This window comes from Ambystoma mexicanum, chromosome 9 (assembly GCF_040938575.1).
Source record: "Ambystoma mexicanum isolate Mex_15411 chromosome 9, UKY_AmexF1_1, whole genome shotgun sequence".
In the NCBI taxonomy this organism is placed as follows: Eukaryota; Metazoa; Chordata; class Amphibia; order Caudata; family Ambystomatidae; genus Ambystoma; species Ambystoma mexicanum.
In genome coordinates, this window is record NC_090931.1 from 1,498,296,565 (window position 1) to 1,498,323,458 (window position 26,894).

Sequence of the window (26,894 nt, forward strand, 5' to 3'; positions counted from 1 at the left end):
GGGGCACCCTCCACCAGGCCCCCACTCATGTCTCCCACCACCCCCACCCCCAGCAGTGCAGGGGCAGCCTCCACCAGGCTACCACCACCCCCACCCCCCAGCCACCAGGGCCACCTTCCACCAGGCCCCCACTGATGTCTACCACCACCCCCACCCCCCACCATCCAGGCGCACCCTCCACCAGGCCCCCACTCATGTCTCCCACCACCCCCACCCCCCAGCCACCAGGGGCAGCCTCCACCAGGCCCCCACTCATGTCTACCACCGCCCCCACCCCCCAGCCACCAGGGGCACCCTCCACCAGGCCCCCACTCATGTCTCCCACCACCCCCACCCCCCAGCAGTGCAGGGGCAGCCTCCACCAGGCTACCACCACCCCCACCCCCCAGCCACCAGGGCCACCTTCCACCAGGCCCCCACTCATGTCTCCCACCACCCCCACCCCCCACCATCCAGGCGCACCCTCCACCAGGCCCCCACTCATGTCTCCCACCACCCCCACCCCCCAGCCACCAGGGGCACCCTCCACCAGGCCCCCACTCAGGTCTCCCACCACCCCCACCCCCCAGCAGTGCAGGGGCACCCTCCACCAGGCCCCCACTCATGTCTCCCACCACCCCCACCCCCCAGTAGTGCAGGGGCACCCTCCACCAGGCCCCAACTCATGTCTCCCACCACCCCCACCCCCCAGCAGTGCAGGAGCAGCCTCCACCAGGCCCCCACCCATGTGTCCCACCACCCCCACCCCCCAGCAGTGCAGGGGCACCCTCCACCAGGCCCCCACTCATGTCTCCCACCACCCCCAGCCCCCAGCAGTGCAGGGGCACCCTCCACCAGGCCCCCACTCATGTCTACCACCACCCCCACCCCCCCAGCCACCAGGGGCAGCCTCCACCAGGCCCCCACCCATGTCTCCCACCACCCCCACCCCCCAGCAGTGCAGGGGCAGCCTCCACCAGGCCCCCACTCATGTCTCCCACCACCCCCACCCCCCAGCACCAAGGGCACCCTCCACCAGGCCCCCACTCATGTCTCCCACCACCCCCACCCCCCAGCAGTGCAGGGGCACCCTCCACCAGGCCCCCACTCATGTCTACCACCACCCCCAGCCACCAGGGGCAGCCTCCACCAGGCCCCCACCCATGTCTCCCACCACCCCCACCCCCCAGCCACCAGGGGCAGCCTCCACCAGGCCCCCACCCATGTCTCCCACCACCCCCACCCCCCAGCAGTGCAGGGGCTCCCTCCACCAGGCCCCCACTCATGTCTCCCACCACCCCCATCCCCCAGCAGTGCAGGGGCACCCTCCACCAGGCCCCCACTCATGTCTCCCACCCACCCTCACCCCCCAGCCACCATGGGCAGCCTCCACCAGGTCCTCACAATCCCCAATCATGTGCGTTATGGTCAGTCTCCACAGCCAAAAAGCCCTACCAAGTAACCCATTCACCCACATGGAAATGGAAATTACATGTCACACCCCCAATGTTCATGAAGCTAATGAACCCATGTCCGTCACACACAATGGTTGCAATTGAATGGGAAAACACCCAACATGACATGCATGAAACCAATGAGATGATACCACACAGTGAAGTATGAAAACAAAATTGTATTGAAAAAAAGAAAGAATGCTAAAGAAATGAAACAAATTACAATGGGAATGAAAAAAAATAAGCTGCATGTCCGAATAAAAAAAAAAACAGCAAATCATAATCCAAAAAAATGTCGTCCAAAGTCAAATGTAAAAAAATATCTATCCAATTAAGAACTATGTAAAAAACTTCAAAGGGTCCATGAGCCCAACTGAACAAAGGAAACCTACAAAAAAACCTAACTAAAAAGCAACTATATACAAAAAGTGGAGCAGTGTCCGTCGACTCCAAATCATAAGAACAAACAAAGGAAACCTAAAACTAAAGAACTATATACAAAGGCGGCGGGCAAGTCCAGCGGCTCACTCCGTGGTGTTCTGGGCCAGGGCATCATCGAACTCCTGTTCGATGTCCCGGAGGCAGTCCAGTTCCATGGCCCCGAGGGTCCGCAGGGACGACGCAGTGTCCTCCTCCAACCCCCTGCGGATTGCCTCGAGGCACTCGGCCCGCCTCAGGGCCCTCCGCATGGAGTTCTCCGCCCTGACCATTGTGAGCCGCGCCTCTTCCGCCCGCCGCCGCTCCGCACCTATGGCGTGGCCCAACCGCTGCCACACGGAAGACACTCTCTGTCCTGGGTCCTCCTGCCCTCCGGCCGATGCCTGCCCCTCTGATGTCGAAGGCCCCGAGCCTTCATGGCTCCCACCATGTTGCTGCTCTGCCTCTGCCCGTGCACTGCCTCCTGCTGCTTGCACATCCTCCGCCGGCTGGGGTGCAGTTGTTGATGTGGCCACCCCTGCTGGACGTCCGACTCCCGACTGTGGCTGGGATGCCTCCTCCACCAGCCTGGCCGCACTGTCAGAGGCAGCTCCACAGGGCACCCAGGTGACTGATGGGTGGGAAGATGGCACAGAGGACAACTGGCGCGTAGGGGGTCCAGTTGAGGAGGGGGTCGGAGCAAGCTCCATCAGACCGAGGAATCCGGTCTGGGTGACCTGTCCCAGCAGGCTGACGTGGTCAACGAGCCATTCGAGATGACGTGCAGTCTCTCCATGAAAAGACTGCAGGTCACCTCGCATGGCCCATTGACGCAACGCCACACCAGCCAGGACAGGCTCAACCTGGACCTGGATAGCCACGTTCGCAGGCAGAGGAAGGCCAGTTGACGTCAGCTCATCCCCTGCCTGAAAACGGGTCTGGACGTAGGCATCCCTGCTGGTGCAAGATGATGCAGGGACAGGATCGGGGACAGGATTGCACACAGGCACCTCCGCGGCGGCCTGTGCTGCCTCCTGTCCCTGGTCCTGGACTGCACCACTAGCACCAGTGGGATCCCCACCTCCAGACCCCGTCTCTGGTGCTTGCACGGCCTCCTCCTCCACCAAACCCCCCACCAACCTAGATGACTCCGTGCCATCTTCCCCTGTTGGGCCCTGTGGGGTCCCAGCTGCCCCTTCTGCTGCCGAGGAGTCCAACTCCAACCTCCGCCTCTTGGACCTCCCCCCGGCAGCTGCGGCCTGGGACGCGGCACCGGACTCCTCACTCCTCGACGAGATGACAACACGGGAGGGGAGTCGGGCCTTGCGTCTCCGGCTGGCGGTGGGATCCCGGCCGCTGTGCTCCACAGCACCTTCTCCGCCCTCTTCATCAGTTGACGCTGCAGACAGGGAGAAACAAAACACAGGCATCAGGGCACTGTACAATGGACACATACACACATGACAGTTGCACATGAGTGGCATTGGCAAACCTCAGACATGTCATCACAATCCCCAATACACATGTCATTGCAACTCGCACACATGAGTCATACCACAGCCATATCGCAACTGCCACCACCATCCATACACATACAACAGCATGAGCAGCCAAAGGTGAGCCAGACATCACATGCAACACAGGAAGTGCACCACACATGTACACACACCACCACACTTGCATGCATGTGTACACCTCTGCCAAGTGTCGCACTGTTCAGACGGGCATCCATGTCACTTCTGCCAATCAGGCTTCCACATACCGCTGTCACATGCATCCATGTTGCATCACTGTTGCACCCTTGTCAAATACACACACATGCACATGTACACAGTGCTCATACATGCAGCCGAAAACAACATACATGCGTGACATCACGGACATGTCTACTTACATACACATTCATCCAAACATGTGTGCACACACAACTGCATTTGGCATGCAAGCCTACACACACAAGCACCATCCATGTCTCACACATTACAGCCCTCGCATGTGTCAGCCCCATGGCCCTGTACACCCCCACCCATACTCGACCCCATACAAACAGATGTGCAACCTGCACACTACCGAATAATCACCACACGCACTGCTCACAATCAGGATGCATGTACACTCACCGCTCGACTCCAGACGGGTCTGCTTCTCCAGGACCTGGACGTGGAGCGCTGCGGATATGCGTTCCAGGACCCTCATCTGTTCTTCCGACAAGTGGCCCCGGCGCCCCTTGGCATCCGCTGCCTTCAAGAGGCGCCGGGCCTTGTTCAGGGTCCTGGACCTGAAGTCCTCCCAGCGCTTCCTGACATGTTGTAAGTCGCAGACTGCCACCCCCTCCGTGTTGATGGCAGTCACGATGTCAGTCCAGATCTGAGTCCGTCCTTCCTTGTCGGCGCGGGAACTTCCGAAGAGGGCATTCTACTGCCCCAGGACTTGCTCCACCAGGACACCAACTTCGGTGGCACTGAAGCTGGTGCCCCTCTGCCTCTCTGGCCGGGGGTTGTCAGTGGTCACAGATGGTGTTTGCCCCGACATGACAACCCCAGAGGCAGGAGTGGGTGGGCAACTGGGTCCTGGGGCTGGGCTGTGGAGCGATGGAATACCAGTCGGGAGTCTTCGGTTCCAGCAGGGGTGGTCACAGCAACAGCACCCCTGGCTGATGTTCAGGCAGCAAATGGCAGTGCACGTGGGCAGCAGGCAGTCAGGCAGCAGCAGATGGCAGGTGGGAGCGTGCTCGGGGCTCTGGGGGGCCGTAGTTCGGCCTTCTGGGCAGGAGCGTGGTCTTCCGTGTGCATACGCGTGGCCAGCTTGATACGAAGTGATTTGGCACGTGAAAAGTCTGCACGTCAGCGTGAAATTCGAGGAAAGGCCCTTAGCGCGTAAGCGCGTCAGCACGCATACGCGATTCTATTGGACCAAAGGACCTCAGCGCGTAAGCGCGTCTGTGACGTGACCCGCACGGGTGTTTCCCACACAGCACAAGATGACAGAGCACACGTGGAAAGACTGCACGTCAGAGTGTCATCGTGTGTAATTGGTGGGAATGGGCCTAGCGCGTACACGCGGCAGTGACAAAGCGTGTAATTGGTGGAAATGGCCCTACACGCAGAAGTGACAAAGCGTGTAATTGGTGGAAATGGCCCTAGCGCGTACACGCCGCGTAAGTGACGCTGGACGTGTGGGCCTGTATAAAAGGTACGTGTAGAACACCATTTCCTTGTACATGCTTTTCGTGGAGAGCGAGTGGGTGAATTCTGTACTTCTTGTCGTTTCACACGCGATTTACTTCACGGCGTTTCAAGTTCGTATTCCCTGTTACCTCTGACAGCTTTTTCTCTTTTTTCTCTTTTACTGGTTTACCTGGGCCTGTTCCCTCAAACAGTGTTCCCTTCTACTGTTGTCCTGTCTCCTCAGACAGCGTACAAATCTTCTTTTGGCGGGGGTGTTGCCAACCAAACGCGCTCCTTTTTCACACTCTTTTACCTGGCAGACGGTGAGTCACGCACGTATCTAACATCTGTGCTTGCCCCGTGTGTAGCCTACCCCTTCAGAGGTCATTCTAGGCTGCGTGTGACACGCATACGTTCATTCTTGTGTTACTGGGTGCCACAGCGTAGTGCAGGTTTTTCTTTCTGCACACGTGGTCTAGGAGGGGTTGCGTGCACGTCATCTCCCTTTTTTGGGGCTCCTGTGCGTAGCGTGACCCGTCATCTTTCCCCAGGGGTTACATTCAGCCTTGCAAGAGCACTAGGGTACAATTACCATCTGGTACCCAACCCCTTTGACCCCCAATTGCCCAGGACAATAGTTTACAGCCACTCCCATACGCACATTTACATCAGTGCCATGGCTGGGAGGCGAGGATTCCGTAAGGGTGGCAAAGGTGGAAGAGCCACAAGTGGTGGCCGTGGTGGATCCGGTAGGGGACGTGGTCATTACTTGCAGGGTGAGCCTGTCCCCCCATGTGTGGAGGACCAGTCAAGGGTGCCCATTACCCCCCCCCTCCCGTTGAGGCTGATGTGGCTGACACCATCCATGCTCAGCCCTTGTTGGACCAGCCCATTGTGGCACCAGACCTGGCTGACTCCATGGCTGACTTCCAGGTCAGCAGGCCTATGACACGTGCGCTGGTGCACGTTGATGTCACCATGCCACGTGCATCTGGGGCAGCAAGGTCATCTGCTGCCCCAAGTAGGCAGGGCGGAGAGGCTGCAGGGGCAGCTGCGGCTCCATCCACCCCAGCCCTCACGCACCCAGCCAGGACAGTATCGGTCCTAGTCCATTCTGCTGGCATTCCCCCTGACACCATCACACTTGAGCCAATGCCTGCACCAACTCCCATGCTGAGTGTGCAATCCCACACTCCTGATACAGAGTCCACCAGGGCTCCAGCCCCTAGTGTCCAGAGCGGTGCAGGACACTCAGGATCACCACCACCTTCCAAGCGGAAGAGGAAGAGTGCTCGTCCGGCACAGGCTGATGCCCCAGACACGGCTACACAGTCCGGCCCGTCCAGGAAGCCCAGCTTCACGGATGACGAACTGAATGCACTTGTCAATCATGTTTCAAGAGCACTTTGAATGATGGAGTTGGCAACTGTATATTTTTTACTAATCTTCCAAGTCTACGAACATTCTTTATATTAGGTAATTTTGTTTTTAGTAAAGGCCTTATTTATTCAAACACACAATAGAGACCAGAGGGAATATTTAACCGAACCTCTTCAAACAGCCCTCTTAAACAAACAATTATCGTACAATCACTTTGTTTGAAGGGTCCCTTGTCTTTCACACCCCCAACCATTGGAGGCCCAATATCTTATGTAGATGACTTTTAAATTTCTACAAAGTACTACTTTACAATTTACAAGTACAACATTTTATATTTTGACTAAAACATTAATAATACATCACTTAATCACTCATTTATGGTCTATATTATCAACAACACGTGTTCTTCTTTTGTCTTTTTCTTAAAAAAACATTATTGTACACAAGGTTGTCACATAAGCAAACTGTAGAATTGTACATCAGTTCATTGTACACAATATTAATCATACACATGAGTTCATTCGATCTACTACCAGTTATCTCTCTAAGATAAGAGATAATAGGGTAGTCTTAGCACCTGCACGTCTACCTGGTGACACTCAATCATTCATCCAAACACTCCACATTCATCTAACTCACAGCATGTTTCATTCCTTGTGCAAAAATTCAAACAATTTGTCTAGGAAATTCATCAGGGGGATGTATATCAACAGTTGATTATGGTTAGCAAACACAACCTTCCCTTCCAATCGTCGCAGATTAGTGGTCTTCTGTCCCACTCCTTTCCCATTTTACTTCTGGGCCAACAATGGTTTGAGGTCGGGAAAAACAAGCACAACACCAGACGGTATAATTAATGTACCTGTCGTTTGCATGTTAATATCACTACATACTCGTGTCTATTAATCACCAAGAAAGGGAACAACCAATTAATTCCTTCTTCCATAATTCTTGTCCTTCATCTCCACCTCTTTGGTCACAACACGTTTTACACAATTGATATTGGACAAGTGGCTGCAGATGCCTAGTTCCTCTCAATTGGATGGTCTCTACCCAAATAGTCACCACCATGTCTATTGAACATAATCTTTTATCCTTAGCACTGGCGTCAACACCATTATACGTCTCTTTTACATCACTCGTTAAATATTCAGCCACTTATCTATTTCCCAGTTGCTGTTCTTTTTCTGGGTAAACGCTATATAGCTGTATTCAAAGCCAAAAGCCTGAGACTTTATTATGTACTTGTTTTTATATCCCATTTTTCTTTCGCATCCAATGGAATCTGGGCACGAGGATAACACATAAACAACAGAGCGCACTAACATTAGAACAAACGCCTACACCTTAGCTCAAATGTTTTTCTTCTAAATAATTTTAGCACTCCAATCGTATCCAAATTCCACTCTCACCTACCGTTCCGTGGATTCTATGTACTTATGTGTCACACCCCGCGTCCCTTCCTGGCGTGTGTGGCCAAGGTTCCGACTGAACGCTGGAAAGCGCTACACGTACACTGCAGTGCACGTTCGCGCTGTCTAGTCTTTCTGCTGTGTTCCGCTGCTCCTATTTAGCACCGCCTCCTCTGCAGCGTCTCGCGTTGCAACCTGCCGCCCGTTGCTAATGCTCTGTTTTCTTTCCTCTTTCCGCCACTTCTGCTTACTTACTTCGCTTGGATTCCCTGCTGCTTTTGCCTTTCACCTCCTCCTGGCTTCCATTGCCTCCGCTCCGCCGTGTCCTTCCACGGCTTCCCGCTCTGTTTCTCTCTCTCTCCCTCTCCTGGTCAGCTTCACTGTTCCTCTCTGTTACGCTTACGGCTTGCCTTCCCATAACGCTGCTCCTTACCTTCAGCGCTTACTTCATTACATCTTCCTCTGGAGCCCAGTTTCCAGGAGGACTCCGGTGCCATCAGCAGGGTTTTTTTCTGCCACACACGGCTTTTTCCCCTAATTGTCCCTCCTGTGAACGGGGTCTCAGTGGGGTGCTTTTAGTTGGCCTCCACTGTGGCTTCCTCTCGTGGGAGACACGGACGTCCAACAAAAAAGGAAAAAGACTACAGAACCCGGAGGTCCATCAGCCCAGAGCACAGTGACCACTATCACACAGGTGAGGAGGAGGGGGAGGAAGAGAGAAGTATTTTGAGTACTACTGACAACGTAAACACAAAGTCTGACATTATGGCACTCAAAACTGGTTGCCTAATGGTGGACTATGTCGGGGTCAAGGCACCCTCATGAGGCCTTCTCTACCGCGATCAAGGATGGCCCAATCTGCAGAGGGGTAGAGCAAACATACAGCACGTACTCAGCGATCTTTCTTATTTAGCTCAGGTCTCCTAGTCTCTCACTAGCTTCCCGTTACGATCTGGGGTTTTCGCGCCCATTGACGAACGCTTACCTTAATATGGCTGATCGGTTCCTATCGTTCTCAGGGGTCCAACATTCTTTTCGTTCTGATTCATTCCGCTCATAAAGAGGACACCATTCCTTTGTCGGATCACCCATAGACTATTTCTTCACCTGCTCGACTAGACGTTTCCTCCGGATTCAACTTTCTTCTGGTATTCGCGTCTTACATATTTCGTGTTACGTGATCACGTGCCTCTATGTATTTGTAGGGTTCTTTTCTTTAACTACGCTATACTGAAGACGTAATCATCTTCATCACTAGATATAGGACCCTGGCATTTATTTATTTTTTCATAGGTAAGTGTTGCTAGTCTACCCATATCCTGTAATTAGATCGGTAAATTGAAAATCTTAGTATGTTGTTACAACTATCAGTCAGTAACAACAACAAGCCGCTGAGTGCACCAGAGGCAGAATATCCTGGCATATAACCGCACAAGTGTGAGGATTCATTATCTTTAATTTGGTCTCCTCTTCCTTCTCTTGCATGCTTTTTTAAACTATTATCTACTTTCCTTTTTAAAGTGCTGTTGTCAGCACAGTTATCTCAGACTAGTTCCTGGGTGCTGTGTGTTCTTAATATCAGCTACTCAGATCTTTCATTCAGACCTAACTCCATACTCTAAGTGAGGAATATTAATTCCTTCTCCTTTTTCAAGAGTTTATTTTTATCCAGATTAGTGTCGTTACTGGATTTCACCTGGCATACTACAGACCAGGTCAATTCTTCAGCTTTCTGGATATGTTCAATAAAGTGCCCTACCAAGGGTGCCGCGCAGATCTTATTTTTGATACAGCTTCTGTGTTCTGTAATGCAAGTTTTAACCTTCCTCTCGTTTTCCCTATATAGATTCTTTTACAGGGACACCCGATTACATGCACAACTAGTCTCGAGTTACAATTTGTATGCGTTTCTTGCTTTCATTTATGTGTTTATTACAATCTATTTTCTTTTTATCTCAGAACTTGCTTCATCTAAATAAATGCTTTCTTGTATTTTTATGGGATGTCCCAGAAATACACATCTTAAGACACACAAGATGGTGGTCTAAATATTTGCAAAAGATTTGCAGCTGATGCAACAATGGCTGCTGACCTGTGACTTTTCCTTAACTAAGACTGATGGCTGCGCCAATGATGTCTTGGCCGATGAGCAAGGTAATGGTTTCCACATCTGCAGTGAACATTGTACAGCTGAGATAGATGTGCCAAACATCTGAATATACAGAGAAGAGCAACTCCAGGTGCACTTGGCGGTTACTCCTAACACTTGTATTTACTATCTTTGCACATCACCATAGACCAAGGAAACTATATCCATGGTGTGAATTCGTAACTAATGCTCAATTATAACTATATTTATTATGTTTCAATTCCAGCTTTGCCGAATTATTGCAGAAAATGCTTTGCAGGATCATGCCAAGAGATTGCACTAAACACATCAATTATGGTCACAGTTGTTTTTTGTCATACATGGAATAGTATTCGTCAGTTAGGACATTAGTATTCGTCAGTTAGGACGATGTTTATAGGGCAGTCACCCATATCACTCTCTATACTAACTATGTATTTTAATGAAGTTGCCCCCATCAGCGGGCAGAGGAGGAACGGCTCACAATGGTCAGGGCGGAGAACTCCATGCGGAGGGCGCTGAGGCGAGCTGAGTGCCTGTAGGGTCTTCGCAGGGAGTTGGAGCTGGACACTGCATTATCCCTGCGGGACCTCGGGGCCAGGGAACATGCCCGCCTCCAAGCCATTGAACAGGAGCTCGATGATGCCCTGGCCCATGACAACAACCAGTGAGCCGTCGGACTAGCCCGCTGCCCTTGTAAATAGTTATATAGTTAGTGTTAGGTTTCCTTTGCTTTTTTATTTATTTTGGACCTTTTGGACAATGGGCCACATTTTTGTATATAGTTTTATTTTATTATGCTGGGGGGTGGGGGTGCAGGGGGACATGAGTGGGACATGACTGGGGGCCTGCTGGCAGGTGCCCCGCAATGCTGGGGGTGGGGTTGCAGGGGGACATGAGTGGGGGCCTGCTGGCAGGTGCCCCGCAATGCTGGGGGGTGGGGGTGCAGGGGGACATGAGTGGGACATGAGTGGGGGCCTGCTGGCAGGTGCCCCGCAATGCTGGGGGTTGGGGGTGCAGGGGGACATGAGTGGGGGCCTGCTGGCAGGTGCCCCGCAATGCTGGGGGGTGGGGGTGCAGGGGGACATGAGTGGGACATGAGTGGGGGCCTGCTGGCAGGTGCCCCGCAATGCTGGGGGTGGGGGTGCAAGGGGACATGAGTTGGTGATCAGTAGTGCAAGGAGACATGTGCCTTTGCTGGGGGCATGCCCATGTTGGGTGGGCTGCCTGCGGGACATGACCAGGGATGCAGGGTAGTCCCCTGTGGTGTGGGCTGCCTGCAGGGGCCGTGGAGGGTGTACAGGGGACACCTGGGAGGACCCACATGTAGGACTCCCCAGCACCCCTGAAATACACGTACCCTGCTGAAATCGCGTGTGAAAATTCTCACGCACCCCTGAAATACACGTACCCTGCTGAAATCGCATGTGAAAATTCTTGCGCACCCCTGAAATACACGTACCCTGCTGAAATCGCGTGTGAAAATTCTCGCGCACCCCTGAAATACACGTACCCTGCTGAAATCGCGTGTGAAAATTCTCTCGCACCTCTGAAATACACGCGCCCAGGCCAATCGCGTATGGGACTTCTCGCGCACCTCTGAAATACATGCGCCCAGGCCAATCGCGTGTGGAACTTCTCGCGCACCCCTGAAATACACGCGCCCAGGCCAATCGCGTGTGAAACTTCTCGCTCACCTCTGATATACACGCACACGCTCCCCCAGGCCAGATCCCGTGTGGAACTTCTCGCGCACCTCTGAAATACACACACACGCTCCCCCAGGCCAATCGCGTGTGGAACTTCTCGCGCACCTCAGAAATACACGCACCCAGGCCAATCGCGTGTGGAACTTCTCGCGCACCCCTGAGATACATGCGCCCAGGCAAATCGCGTGTGGAACTTCTTGCGCAACCCTGAGATACACGCGCCCAGGCCAATCGCGTGTGGAACTTCTCGCGCACCTCTGAAATACACGCGCCCAGGCCAATCGCGTGTGGAACTTCTTGCGCACCCCTGAAATACACGCACCCAGGCCATTCGCGTGTAGAACTTCTTGCGCACCCCTGAAATACACGCACACGCTCCCCCAGGCCCAATCGCGTGTGAGACTTCTCGCGCACCCCTGAAATACACGCACACGCTCCCCCAGGCCAGATCGCGTGTGGAACTTCACGATCGCGTGTAGTACTTCTCGCCCACCCCTGAAATACACGCGCCCAGGCCATTCGCGTGTGGAACTTCTCGCGCACCCCTGAAATACACGCACCCGGGCCATTCGCATGTAATACTTCTCGCGCACCCTTGAAATACACGCACACGCTTCCCCAGGCCAGATCGCGTGTGAAACTTCTCGCACACGCGTGTTCCCGACACCCGTAATACGCGTTCCCCGCTTTGTGTTTGCTGCTTGCCAGTCCGGTAAACTGGTACAGGTTTGGCGCAGCCCTTTGCGATGGATTTGCGATCTTGATGGCTTTTCCTTGCGCGAGGGCGTTCTTTGGGGCGTAACTGACGCTGCTGCAGGGTCGCTGCGCCACTCTGCGTCACGTCTGCTTTTGGAGGCGAGAATCCATGAATACGCTGTGCGCGGAAATTGATTTTATCGCACGCGGCTGGCGCAGACATTCGCACGGGCACTCTGTGCGCCAGCCGCGTGCCACACTTTTGTGAGGAATTACATGAATCGGCCTGTTAAGATTTACTTGCGCCTGGCTCGCTGGTAACACAGAGGGATTACAACCCCGGCGTTCTGGAAAGTCAGGCGCGGGTACATTGTAATTCCGCATTCCCATTGAGTGCCATAAGACCCAATGAGGAACACAGAAGCACCGTCAACATTAATAACGGTGCCAGTGCTTCCATTACGGCTTGCTTACTGTAACCGCTGGCAGGCAAACCTGTAGTGTGCCGGTCCGGAAACTATTTGTTTCCGGACCAGCACACTTATAATGAGGCCTATTGTCTCATACAGCTCTTGTGAAGATTGTGTGCAATAAAGGGCTCATTAGAGATTTGAAGGGCTTCAGAAAATGTTGCCATTGTGCAGATTTGGAAGTGTTCCATAACATGTGCCTCAAAAACCATCCCAAAAGGTTGCTTTTCAGTATCGATGGAATGGAAGTGAGGACACATATTGCTGTACCGGCACACAATGAAAACAGGGGGTGATATAGGCTGGAACTACTGGTGGTGCAGGTGAAGTGCATCACGGGTTGGACATTACTAAAAGGAAAAGAGACTAGTTTGCAACCTTTGAGTATGTAAAAATTAAATTTAAGTTTGTGCGCAATTTCACTTACACAGTTTTAAAACTGGTTTTGTCCACATGCCGCAACAATGCCCCACCAGTGGAACATCCGCAGAAGTCTGCCATTGGCGACCAAATAAGCAGCATATTTAGAAAAATCTTGTGGTCTGGTCTTTGTAGCTTTTTAGCAGCATTATTTTATCTAGGGCTATTGCACTTTTTAAAAACTGCAATGCTCTTTGTGACAATTGCATATAATAAACTATGTGATGTACCTGAAATCAAAATCTGTGGCCTGTTCACTTATCATAGACAATCAAAGTGCATTTGTTATAATGAACACATGAATGTTGCATGCGGGAAGAGGTCAGTTCACAGTGTCCTTAAAGGAACTTGTAGTTTCCAACCCTTGCATTCCCTTCATGGAGGGCTTTTGATCTACCTGTAACTTCAGTAAGGTAGGCTTTTGGCTCGGTCTGTGTATGGACCCACGGGGGGTGGTGGTGAAGTAAATACACACACCGCCTCCTTTTAGAATGCTTATTTGCAGAAGATGAATATCAGATGCTTAATTTTTCTTTTGTCCTGTCACTGTTTACTGATGTGCCAAATTTAAGAGAAATCTTCCTGCAATACTGACTACGTTGAATTCATCGATAACCTTACCACTGTTAACGTGATACTCAACGTTGTTTCTAAGATTGCATACAATGGGCTTTGACATTGTACCTTATAATGCTGATGTTTCTTATGGTGTCCAGTTAAAGTACTGAACACAAAAGGATCGAATGCCAAAGGGTCGACTCAATTTGACCTAAAACAAAAAGGTCGATTTTTTTTTTTAAATATATATTTTTTCGGGTTTCTGTTTTGGAAAAAAAGTGGGTTTTACCACAAAAAAGGTGGTTTGGGGGGAACCTCCAAAATAAATAAATAAATAAATAAATCAACCATTTGGTTTTCGGTCCTTTTGATTCGACCCTTTGGTCATTCGATCCTATGCATTCGAAACTTTGACCTAGAACCGTTCCTTATCACTGTTTATGCTCTGAAGTTCTACCTTCTGAAAACGATCTTAGAGATATCCACATCACAGTTTCGCATCTTGCTGGTAAACCAAGACGTGGCAAGGGTGCAGGTCTCTAATATTGTGAACAAGGATAACACAGATTGGTCTTGGCTAGCAGGCGCTTTAGTACCGAACCACAAAATGCCTGATGCAAGTAAGCCCAGCCTTTAGCTTGTGCAGTCAGTTCAGGGTGCTGTGTAGGGGGCATAGTCACCTGCATTTGGATGTGGAAATAGGGGCTGAATCCAGAAGTTAAGATATTACTTCAGGAAATGTGGTTAATGGATAGTTCCCTGTTGGATGGTTTTGAAATTACCTTGCGAGGGGCAACAACATTTCATACGAGTCACCCCTCAGATGGACTATTAATTGCCGTTAAATCTGGAAGGGGGTTGCTGATTAATGCTCATTTTGACATAGATCACAGAGTCCTGGCGGTTGAGCTTCTAATTACATCAGGGTCACTTACTATAGTTATACTTATAATAAATATATTAAAATAAATATATACAGCATAAAGGAATAGCTCCTCCTCTAAGTAGCTTCCTTGAGATATTAGTATTGTTTGTGGAAGACCGGCAAATAAAGTGACCTAACAGCCGTGTCTTTCTCGCAGGTGAATTAAATTCCTTCTTTAAAAGTGGGGACCAGGGGGAGAATATGCTGGGATCATCCAGTAATAAGGTCGGTTCACCTGTTTAAGTTCTTTAGGGCTTTTATAGTTTAATGTCCTGGGGGATGACACTTGCACGCTCTGAAAACTCACAAGGCATAGTAGGTTCATCTTCCCCATTCATCCTGTCTTTGGTTCTTAAAATATTGTCAATTAGGCACTTTGAGAGAATAAAACACAAATCCAAATCGATGGGGTGTTCTGATTACAGAACAGAATTATCAAGATTGCGACCTTTGCACAAGTACGAGTGGTGTTTTGTATGAATGGGGATGAAAAAGTATGTGAGAAATGAGGTGCGAGATGTGAGCCTTTTGTTTGTATTTGTATTTGTTTATTTGTATTGCGCAGCCTGCCCACGGGCATCAGGGCGCATGTTTAGAAAGGTGGTTACAAGAAAGTGTTACAACAGGTAGTTAGAGGTTACACTTATGTATACATAAACATATATAAATTATGTACAGCATTTACAAGGGTAGTATGCAGATGCATGCATTGTTGGTGTGATATATGTGTTTTTTGGACAGTCGGTTTTTAATAGATGTGATATTAATGTGTTTCATGTCATTTTTTGTAAATGTTTTCCTATGACTATATTTGATTGATGAATAAAATAAATTAATTTCACTACACACTGTCTTTTGCCTAGAACACTTACCCTTTAAGTAGGGCTGTTTTTAGACGGGATTATGTGGCATTTTTACGCATGAATTGTACAATCAATGATTGGAGGGTGTGCACCTATCCTTGGATAATTGCAGTTTTGTATGGTAGCATCGGAACCCATCTGCTAGCCAACAAGCCCATATCTTAGTTTTAGTTCAGTTCGGATCAGCCAGGGGTGCAGATTCCCTTGTACCATTGAGGGTGCCCGTAGTCCTTTTCCCCTGCGGTGCTATGTTGACGTGGTACTGTTATGTTATGTTACCAATTCTTATATAGCGCACAGTCGCCCTAAGGCATCATGGCGCTTAAGGAGAGAGAGAACAGACATCTAGGAGAGTTAAAATAAATGCGTTTTGACCCTCTTTCTGAACTCAAGGTATTTAGAGGTGTTTTTTTATGGCCAGTGGAAGTTTATTCCACAGGGATGCCGAGGCAATCGAGAAGGCTCGACCGCCTACACGTTCACGATTGTATCTTGGAACCAGAAGCTTTTCGGCAGTGATGGAGCGAAGATTACGGGTAGGATAATAGCGAGTAAATTTGGCTTGGAGATATTCCGCTCCCTGGATATGAAGGGCCCGATGGACGATACACAGGGCCTTAAACTCCACCTGCTGGGCCACTGGGAGCCAGTGCAAAGTCCGAAGCACCGGAGAGATGTGAGCTCCATAGGGAGTATTAGTGGCCACCCGAGCGGTCAGGTTCTGTAGTCGCTGCAACCGTTTTATCAGCTTCTTAGGTTGGGCCAGATATAGAGAATTACAGTAATCTATCCGCGATAGTACCAGGGCTAGAACCACTGGGAGACGCAGTGGGGCCGGAATCAGAGGCAGAACCTTCCTAAGAGTTTTAAATTGGAAGTGGCTGGCCTGACAAACCGCCGTAACCTGTTGGTCCATAGACAGAGATGCTGATAGCATGACACCCAGGTTTTTGACTTTCTTGACCAGGGTTGGCAAGGAACCCAAAGAGGGGGGCCAAAAGGAGGACACCCAAAGTGTAGGATTAGGAGGGTGACCCACCACCATCACCTCAGTTTTATCACCATTCAACTTGAGCCAGTTGTGGCCCATCCAGTCTCCCACCGGCGCCAGACACCCTACACCACAAAATGAACGGTGACCTCATTACAGAAGGATAGAAATTGTCATGGTGGGAATAGGCTCTGGTTTCAATTATTCTATTTTGCGGTGTAGGGTGCTGTGGCCTGGTTACAAAGGGGTAATCATTGTTATGATGGGGATGGGCTCTGTTATTATTCATAGTATTTTGTGGTGGAAACGTCTCTTATCCATGCCCTATATGCCATTGGCCAGTCTCCACTCCCTGAGTTCGATCCGTATAAAGTCAATGGCTGTCGCCACTGGTGGTGAAGTCTGGTACAATGTAGGATGTCCTACCGCATACCGCACAGAACCAGTGGGTGCATTTATTTATAAGCACTTCCCTACTTTCTAGATGATTAATGGGCCAGTTTGGGAACCCTGTGGAAGAACACCAACCCCCTCTCGCTTTGCTAGTTTCCATCCCCTGCCAATGCTGTTGTTTATGGTCCCTAGGGCAAATACCACTGGGGATGCAGCTTGGAACTGCATGGCAAGCCATACTGGCTGGCTTTTCAGCCGTTGAATTATCAAGGAGTGCACGGTCTGCCCGCCAGACAGTGGCCTGCTGAGGTGGTTGCACAGGACAGTTCAGTGACGTAGGGTTTGAATTGGGGTCCTGGGAGGTTTGGTGTCTGGGGGCCCCTTATCGGCCAAAGCACCATTAAGGCCATTGTTCTCTCTAGTTGCCTGAATGTCCCTTGGCCTGGCCATGCTGGTGTTCAACAGGTTTATTGGGGAAACATGGTTGTGATGATCTATCTCCTCCAGCGGGTTATAAGCCTGCATAACGTCCTGCAAACTAGTTGGTGGCCCTCCTGTAGCTCCCCCACTAATATGGACTTTGAGGAGGGCCAAAAGCAGCCTCTTTAAGTTTGCTAACTCAGTCAATACAAGGCTACATTTACATCCACTTGCCGAGGATTCCCCCTGGGCAGCTTGGACAGGTATATGCATGATGGGCGGGTGTTATAATATGTATAGTTGTTGTTTCCATGGTACACACATGATGCAGTATGGTTCTGGAATTCACAGATTCTAGCACCATACAAATGATGAGATAAAACCGGTTGAGGTCGCAACTTCCTGAGGACCTTATACCCTTATGCTCTTAATAAATACCCAAGTATATATTCCATCCGTGTCAGCGAACAATCATTCTCAACAAATTGGCGACGAGGAGCGTTTGTTGCTGTAAAGAGGTCCCCAGCCGAGGAATGATGAACTTGAGCGTGCAAACTGAAATGTAACGTTCTCCAGCATGGGGTCTGGCATGGATTCACATGCTCATGAATATTCCCCGTCGTCAGGCTGTGAATCCATGCCAGACCCATGCTGGAGAACAACAGTTACAGGTAAGTAACTTGTTCCTTATGCCACAAGAGAACAAAACTGAACAGTGAGTCATAAAAAAAGCATTACGAGAAACCAATTGAATGTACCCAATTGCTGGAAAAGACTGCAATTGAAAAGGCATCTTACAAACGATGCGCAAGCGAATATTTGATGGTGCATTAGAGGAAAGCACCCTAAAAAACATCAAAAAATGTGCGGTGGCCATCTTGCAAACAGTGAAAGGTTGTCACGGCAACAGTATAAGTATCATACGCATACGCGCTTGAATCATCGCACGGATGAAACTGCAATGAACAGTATGAGTGTAAACCAAATGAATACTCATACTAGTCAATGATGAACATTACAGAAGGTGCATGGAACAATTTAGATAAAAGAAGGAAGTGAAACTTCGAGCAAAGCACACGAAAGGTAATACAACAAAAAACAAAAAATTAACATTTTTCTTTGATACAAGTATAAAACACAAAGTGAAGAAGACTATTGGGAAAACTGCCCAATAAGACAATAGTCATCACATTTTATCAGAACAGTATCCAATTAACATAACAACCAAAATGCAAACCATTGCTGCTCCAATTCAATTCCATGCACAACCAGGAAATCCAATGTGCACTTTGGAACAATGGCTGGACAGCTTTCAAGTATATCTTAGAGCGATAGGAGGAGCCAAGTTCACTGATGACCTTAAAGAAGCCACATTACTAAACTGTGTAGGTGCTGAAGCCCTAAGAATATTCAGAACATGACCCGATTTAGTTAATGTTGATGATGGTTCTGCAGAGACGGCTACTGGCTCTGGAAATAAGAAATATGAGTCAGCTGTAGTAAAGTTAACCAAGCATTTCGGGAACAAAACTAACATAGTACTAGAACGGTATCATTTTTTCTTCAGGTGGCAAAACAAAGGAGAAACTGTTGACACATATATGGCTGCTCTAAGAGGTCTAATATCAACATGCAAGTTCACGGGGATAGCCGATGAATATTTGAGAGACCAACTAGTCTTACAAGTTGCAGACTCTCGAATACAGCAAAGCCTGTGGCAAGCGAAAGACCCGACCCTGGAACAAGCTATTGAAATAGCCAGATCAATGAAGTTAGGAGACAAATGCATGAAGGAAATGCAGAACAAGATAGAAAGTTGAGAAGTAAGGTGCATTCCAGACATTCACCAAGGAACTTCTTACAGGGAAGAGGAGAATTTAATTGCAATGATTAGACGAATGTCAAAAGACAATTCTAACAATAATACGAGGAAAGAGAGAGAATCAACTAATAGAATGCAAGGCAGGTGCTACAAATGTGGCAGATGCAGACACAACAACATTGAGAAAGAATGCCTGGCTTATTCTGCAGGGTGTTATAGGTGTGGCTATATAGGTCCTTTTGGGAAAGCATGTCGAAATACCAGGGGAAGAGGGAGAGCTGGAACACATCTCATGAGTAGAATGCAAAGAGATTGGAATCAATTTATGAAGAACAGTATATCGAACATAAAGCCGGTAGAAGGAATTAGCGGCTCAAGCAGTTTGCTGTCTATCACCAACAAGATGGAAGAACAAGTACACATCCTGACACTATCAACAGCTGAAGGAGGTGTAGGTTCATGAGTGTCTATGTTAGTAAATGCTGTGTCAGTAAGAGTGATGGTTGACACTGGCTCACCATACACCATGGTGGATATAGAAACATTTGAGAAAGAACTGGAAGGGAGAAGAGAAGACTTGAGAGATACAAGAGTAAGAGCCACTGGTAATGGAAAGACGCCCATTAATATAATTGGATATACATGGGTACATTTAAGTTTTAAAGAAAGGAAGACATACTGCAACTGTAAGTAGCTGAAAATGGGTTCTCAATTGTAGGATGGTGGGAACAAGCATCTCTACAAATCAGAATACATACAGGAGAGAATGTTCCCATTGTAGGCATCACTGAAGAGAGCTGTGAGACTGGTGAAAACCTAGCAAAGAGTTTTCCAAGAGTGTTCAATGGGACCATTGGTACATTTAAAGGATTTAAACAACTGATTGTGTTAAAAAAAGGTGACAAGCCTATAGTTCACAAAGTGAGAAATATTCCAATTGGTACAAGAAAAGCTTTACAGAAGGAATTGATGAGACTGTGTGAACAAGACATTATAGAACCAATAGAAAGCTCAGAATGGCTTTCACCAATTGTTATTGTGCGTAAACCAGATGGATCAATCAGGATGTGTGTGGACCTAAGAGACTTGAACGCAAATATTTGGGTGGATAGACGTCTGTTGCCAAACATAGGTGAGATGCTAACAACAATGAGGCCAGCAAAGTTCTTTACAACACTGGATTTATCGTCAGCCTATCACCAGGTGGTACTAGATGAAGAGTCAAGGCACCTCACGTCTTTTATCATTCCATTAGGGGCATTCAGATACAAGAGGATGCCTTTTGGGCTAGCATCGGCAGCAGCCGTATTTCAGAGACAGATGCACCAGTTGTTTGATGGTCTCCAAGAAGTTCATTATTTTCAAGATGATATACTATATATATAATTTCAGCAATGACTGAAGAACACAACGCAAAATTGTTAGGAGTTTTACAAGTTATCCAAGAAAGAGGCCTCCCGCTTAAAATAGAGAAATGCAAGATAAAGAAGAATTAAGCTACTTATTTGGGTCATTCCATAAATGCAGAAGGAATAAAAAAAAAAAAGCCCTTGTGAATACAATCTTAGGTATTCCTGAACCAACGAACAAAGATTAACTTCAATGTTTTCTGGGGTTGACAAAATACTATTCAAAGTTCATACATCACTATTCTGACAAAACAAGATATATGAGAGAATTGATGATGTTCTGAGGAATGTAGAGGAGCGTTTGAACAACTAAACAAGTTTATTAATATAGCTCCAACACTCAAGATGTTCGATTGTAGTGCCAAAAGCATAATTTCTGTGGATGCTAGTAGCATTGGGTTAGTGGGTGTCCTCGAACATATACAAGGGGCACTGTGGTACCTATTTCTTTTGCAATCTGGGGATTCCAGAACCATACAAATGAGATAGCACCGGTTGAGGTTGCAACTTCCTGGGGACCTTATACCCTTATACTCTTAATAAATACTCAAGTATATATTCCATCCATGTCAGCGAAAAATCATTCACAACAGCGAGCCAGATGGGATAGATAGATAGGGCAGACTGGTGCACAACTAGGGGCTATTCTCAACAAACATAGCAAACTCCTTCTTGTTTAGGTCTAAGCCTATGAGAAGGGGATAGCGCCATTGTTATCACACAGATTGGCTTCAGGATCCTCTTTGTTGTTATTTTCCATGGGTGCAACACATTTTCCGAGGGCTAGGTATGAAGCCAACGATAAAAGTTCTGGTTGAGGTCTCTGAAGGACTATAGTTTCCTCATCTTTACTGTCTCTTTTAAGGCTTTTCCTAGGCGGCTACTCCCCACCCCCGTAACCATTTTGTAGACGTGCTGTTCACAGAATTCTGGCCTAAAATGGCCATCACTCCTCTTTCTTCAACTCCTGCCTCTCCTCATCTACCTTTCCCTCTGCTTTCAAACATGCAACGATAATTCCTATTCTCAAGAAACCCTCCGCTGATCCACTGCTCACTGCTAACTACAGACCTATCTCTCTCCTACCTTTCCTTTCCAAACTCCTTGAACGCCTTGCCTACTCCCAACTCTCTTCCTTTGTCTCTATTTCCTCTCTCCTTCCTCCTTTTCAATCTGGCTTCCGTCCCAAACACTCCACTGAAACTGCTCTCATCTCTATTCTCAATTCACTCCTCTCTGCTCGTCATGCTAAGCAATACTCTATTCTTATACTCCTTGATCTCTCTGCTGCTTTCGACACTGTTGATCACCACTCTTGCTCCATACCCTCTCCTTCTTCGGGTTCAGAGGCCCTGTTTTAAAATGGCTATCCTCTTATCTTTCCAACCGTTCCTTTGCTGTTTCATGGGGTGGCCAGACCTCTCCTTCCTTCCTGTTCATTTACGGTGTTCCTCAAGGTTCTGTACTTGGCCCTTTCCTCTTCTCTTTCTACACCTCCCTCATTGCCCCTGTTATCTCCTCCTTTGGTATCTCCCATCATTTCTATGCAGATGATACTCAACTCTTTCTCTTTTTCTCCTCCTTCACACCTGACATCCATCTTAAACTCTCCTCCTGCCTCACAGCCATTAAGAACTGGATGTCTTCCCGCTTTCTCTCTCTCAACACCGATAAAACCGAAGTCCTTTTCTTCCCCTCTAATACTCTTCCCCTCCCTCTCCCCCCCTTATATCCATTTTCCTCCCACTGATATTCCTATCTCCACCCATGCTCGCAACTTAGGCGTTCTATTTGACTCCTCCCTCAACTTCTCGCAACACATTTCACTCACCTCCCGCTCCTGCCGATTCCACCTCTACAACTCGCAAAATCCGTCCCTCCCTCACTTTCCATGCTACTAAACTCCTAATCTCCTCATTCATCTTTTCCCATCTTTTCTACTGCTCCTCTCTACTCTTCGGACTTCCCTCTTCTCAGCTTACCCCTCTCAAATCCATATACCACTCTGCTATTCCTACCCTTTGTCTCCTTAACCCCCGTGATTCTATCTCCTCTTCGCTCTCTCATCTTGGCTGGCTACCTTTCCACGTACAACTAAAATTCCACTTTCTCTGCCTCGTTTTCAAATCCCTCCATGGTCTTGCTCCTCCTTATCTCTCCCCCCTGCTCTCCTTCTACTCCCCCTCTCGCTCTCTTCGCTCCGCTGACCACTTCCTTCTCACTGTACCCCATTCCCCTTGTGCTTCCTCCCGCTTCCGCTCTTTTCATCTTCTTGCTCCTCTACACTGGAACTCTCTCCCCCTCCAAATCCGCTCCTCCACTACCCTCACCTCATTTTGCACTTCCCTTAAATCCCTTCTCCTTCATTCCCCTCCGTGAAGCCCTCCCTGCCTTCTCAACTCCCCCCTGATTTTCCCCTCCCTTTAATTCCTCTCTCCCCTCTCCCTTCACTCTCTACCCCTTCCTTCTACATGTATTCAATCCTTCTCCTGGTTCCCCTCAACTCACCAATTCTCACTTCACTCCCCCACCCTCAGTTCATTGCTCTTTGCACTGTTTTGTGGAATGATTCATGCTGTAATTCTTGCTCACAATGTTAATTGTTGTTATTTCTCTGTATTTGTTGTTACAATGTACAGCACTTTGGCATAAAGCGCTCTATAAATAAATCAATCAATCAATCAATCAATCACTGGCACTGATCTGTCTTTGCCCACTTCAGTTCTGGATAGGGGCTGGCAAGATCGGCAAAGATAGTAACCTGATCCTTGTTAGGAATCAAAACCTCAGGCAATCTGGTGGTTGAAGCAGCTACCTAAACAGCCCCTACGCCCCCTTGGGAAGGGGGTTAGGCCAGTGTCTGAATGCTGGGCAGACCGTTGAACAAGAGTCTGTCTGCTCCATCGTTGCCTTTGGGATTGCCTATAGCCCCGCATTCAGGACTATAGATGAGCGCTCTGCTACTGCTGCCAGTATATGAACGTTTGCCTTATCAGTGGCTTTGTCCCCCTCCCCAAGCATCCTGGTTAGTGCCAAGGAATTGGATGATTTCCTTATTCAGGGTGTAAGCCTCTACCATTATTCTTATGGGGCTGTACTGCATTTTCTTATCAGCAGCGACGTCAGCACCTAGGAAAGAAGGTTCTGTCAGCATTTTGCGCTTTAATGTCAGTAGTTTCTATTTCAACACCACTTGTCCAGACACGATGGAATGATGTGTGGTGGGGAGAGATCTCACGGGGCTCGGCAGCCGTGGCAGCAGGAGGCAATGGTGGAAGGTATAAGTGTGAGGTGTGAACCCCCCCTCAGCTCAGCTCAAGGATTTTAGAGAGAGGGCGTGGCCTGCTGCAATCCTCTTGGCGAGCCCCTGGGAGCAAAACACCTCTTCCCGCCCTCAATATACAATGCTGTTTTAAGCTCTGGGTGCTGGGCGTTCTGTAAAAGATGTAGACTACAAGGTTAGCAACAGGGGTGTGGCTAGGTCTGGAGAAGACCCGGGGCTACGCTAATGTCGGAACTGTCGGGACTGGGGGCTAGCTAGCCTTTTGGTTGTAGCTCCTGAGATTCTATCCGGGGCTACAACCAAAAGACCAGGGGCTATAGCCCCTTTAGCCCCCCCTAGCAACGCCTCTGGTTAGCAAGCAACTGCAAAGTTTCCTTTCAATTATTGAATCATACGGGTACTTGATAGAGCGCAAACAAAGACCAGTGAAGGCATCAAGGCGCTAGGTATAAAAGAGAGAGTGAGAAGTCCAAGGGAGAAAGTTTAAAACAAGAGGGTTTTTAAGTGTTTGTGGAAAGGTTGAAACTGGGCAGTGTTCCACAATTAAGCTGGGAGATCATTCCAAAGAGTGTGGCCTTGGACCGAGAATGATCTTCCTCCGGCCCGAGAGCGTTGATATCGGGGGATGCACAGAAGTGAGAGATTTGCTGAGAGGAGGTCTCTGCTGGGCTTGTACCGAACAAATTTGGATTGTGGAAATGCTGCTCGACTGCCATGAATAGCACGGGCTCATTCTTCCAGGGGCGCTATGCCCTCCAAGTTGCTTTTACTTGGTGGTAGTTTACAGGATGTTCTCAAAGCAGCTGATTGGTCCAGGGGGTCTACTTTCAAGACCTTTTATCACAAAAAGGTCCAGCATGTGGCTAAAGTGGTTTTGAAGGAGGTTTGAATTTGCATAATAAGAGCCTCTGTTCTCAACATAGAATAACTAACAGCCCGCATTAGTGTGAGCAGGGGTTTATATTCTATTAAGAGACACTAAGGCGAGTATTATCCCTCCCTTAATGTGTGTTTGTCTTTTTGCAGTTCCCTTCTGAAGTTGGAATCAGTGTGGGAGTTTCACTCTCTGGCCAGAAGGACGTCCATGGGAGCTGGATGCCATTATCAGGATGGATATCAGTTGTTGTTTGGACTGTTATTGTTATTCTGGAATGGTCCTCGCAGCTACAGAAGAGGACAAAGGACTACATTCAGACCAGTTTATAGAGGGGCGCGGACCCCCATTGGTGCAGAGGGACGTGGCAGCCATCTTGGGATGGGGGCCTCTCCTTTCATTGTTAAATGATTCAATGTTATTAATTGATTTTGTTTTTCACGCTTTAAAAGCACTGGTGTGAAAGAATGGGATTTTTTTTCTTTGCCGCTGTCTAGAGTAAAGGAGACTTACTGCATAATAGGAGCCCCTGATCTCGAAATGTTGAGGCAAAGTGAAGCTTTTGGTGCTTGGTTAGAGTATGGCGGCAGGGCAATGCAGCAAGGCAGCAAGAAAAGTAACAACAACACGCACTCACTCCGCTCACTGAAGATATTTAAACTGAGGGCGTTGAGCGTGAGACAACCCTCCTCTCTCCCAGTGTTCCACATTGTCACACAGCAAACAGCAACAACAGTTTGATAGAGTTACGTCTGATGGGGGGGGGGTTCAGAGAATGCTACGCCGGCATCAGGGCCACTTACAAAAGTTATAATCATAATACATATATACTGGCATGAAGGAATAGCTCCTCTACGTAGCTTCCTTGAGATAGCAGTATTGTTTGTGCAAGACCGGCAAATGAAGCGACCGAATGGCAGTGTCTTCCTCACTGGTGACTTAAATTCCTTCTGTAAAAGGGGGACCAGGGGAGAATATGCTGGGATCATCTAGTAGTAATGTTGGCGAGAAGGAACTTGCGGGTTCCAAATGGTTCGCCTGTTTAAGTTCATTAGGGCTTTCAAAGTTTAATGGTAATGTCATGGGGGATATCCCCATGCAAGCAACCTGGAAACGTGGGAAGGATACAGCAAATTTAGATGACATATTTGCAGACGAATTTCTCTTTAAATTATGTATTGCTTTTAGGGTTCTTTATACCACCCTTAATGATCATAATATGGTAACTGCAATTTTTGACATTAATTTACACCTTCCTGAGGCCAGTTCTTTACAACAGTGCACAGTAAGTGCAGGTGGCAACCACCTCTCACCGACACCTGGAAGCATGGGGCAGATACATTATTTCCTAGGAAACATCTTAGATAATACTACATGCGATTGGAAAATTGCAACTTTCAATCTGAGTAGTTTTCCATTCTTTATTAACACTACTTTGGACAGGAATGTGGAGTATAATGTCTTTAGAGGTGCGAAACGTAAGCGTCTGCATAAACACACATTTGAATTGTAGGTGAAAGAAGAACTATGAAAAACAGGATATTTGTTTTGTACATAAAGTGTTTTGCAATTTGGATATAGCTGCTGAGAAAATTAGAAGACTCAAGCAAGCATATCGCAATTGGTCTAGGATCCATCGAAGAATCGCACTTCACAGGGACGTTAGTCAGTAGCCGTAGCTAGTAAAATGATGAGGGTAAATCTTAAAATAGTACATTCTCTGTGGGTCCTTCGATTAAATATTATGAGGAAAAGGTTGTACCTAAAATCATCTACTGGACAGATGTCATGCAAGTTGCCGTATGTTCTGGAGATTCTTGAGTCTTGCGAGTCCCTGATCTGGCCCAGAGGTTTTAGATTACCTACCTAAGTGTATACCCCTGGCGGTTATACGCTATGAGCTTGGTCTCAGGTCTCTGTTTAGCAGAGTGAAGTGGTGCCTTCTTTTGTTCTTTATGAAGATCTTGAGGCCTCCGCCGGGTCTCCTTTCGCAGTACTGTCCAATGCATATTTAGAGCACAGAGAGCCTACTATCAATAGATGTGGGGAATGTTGCAATACAATACTGTTAGATGTGGCACTGCCTTCTACGGATTTGGCAGAAAATCGTACTAATGTAAAGTT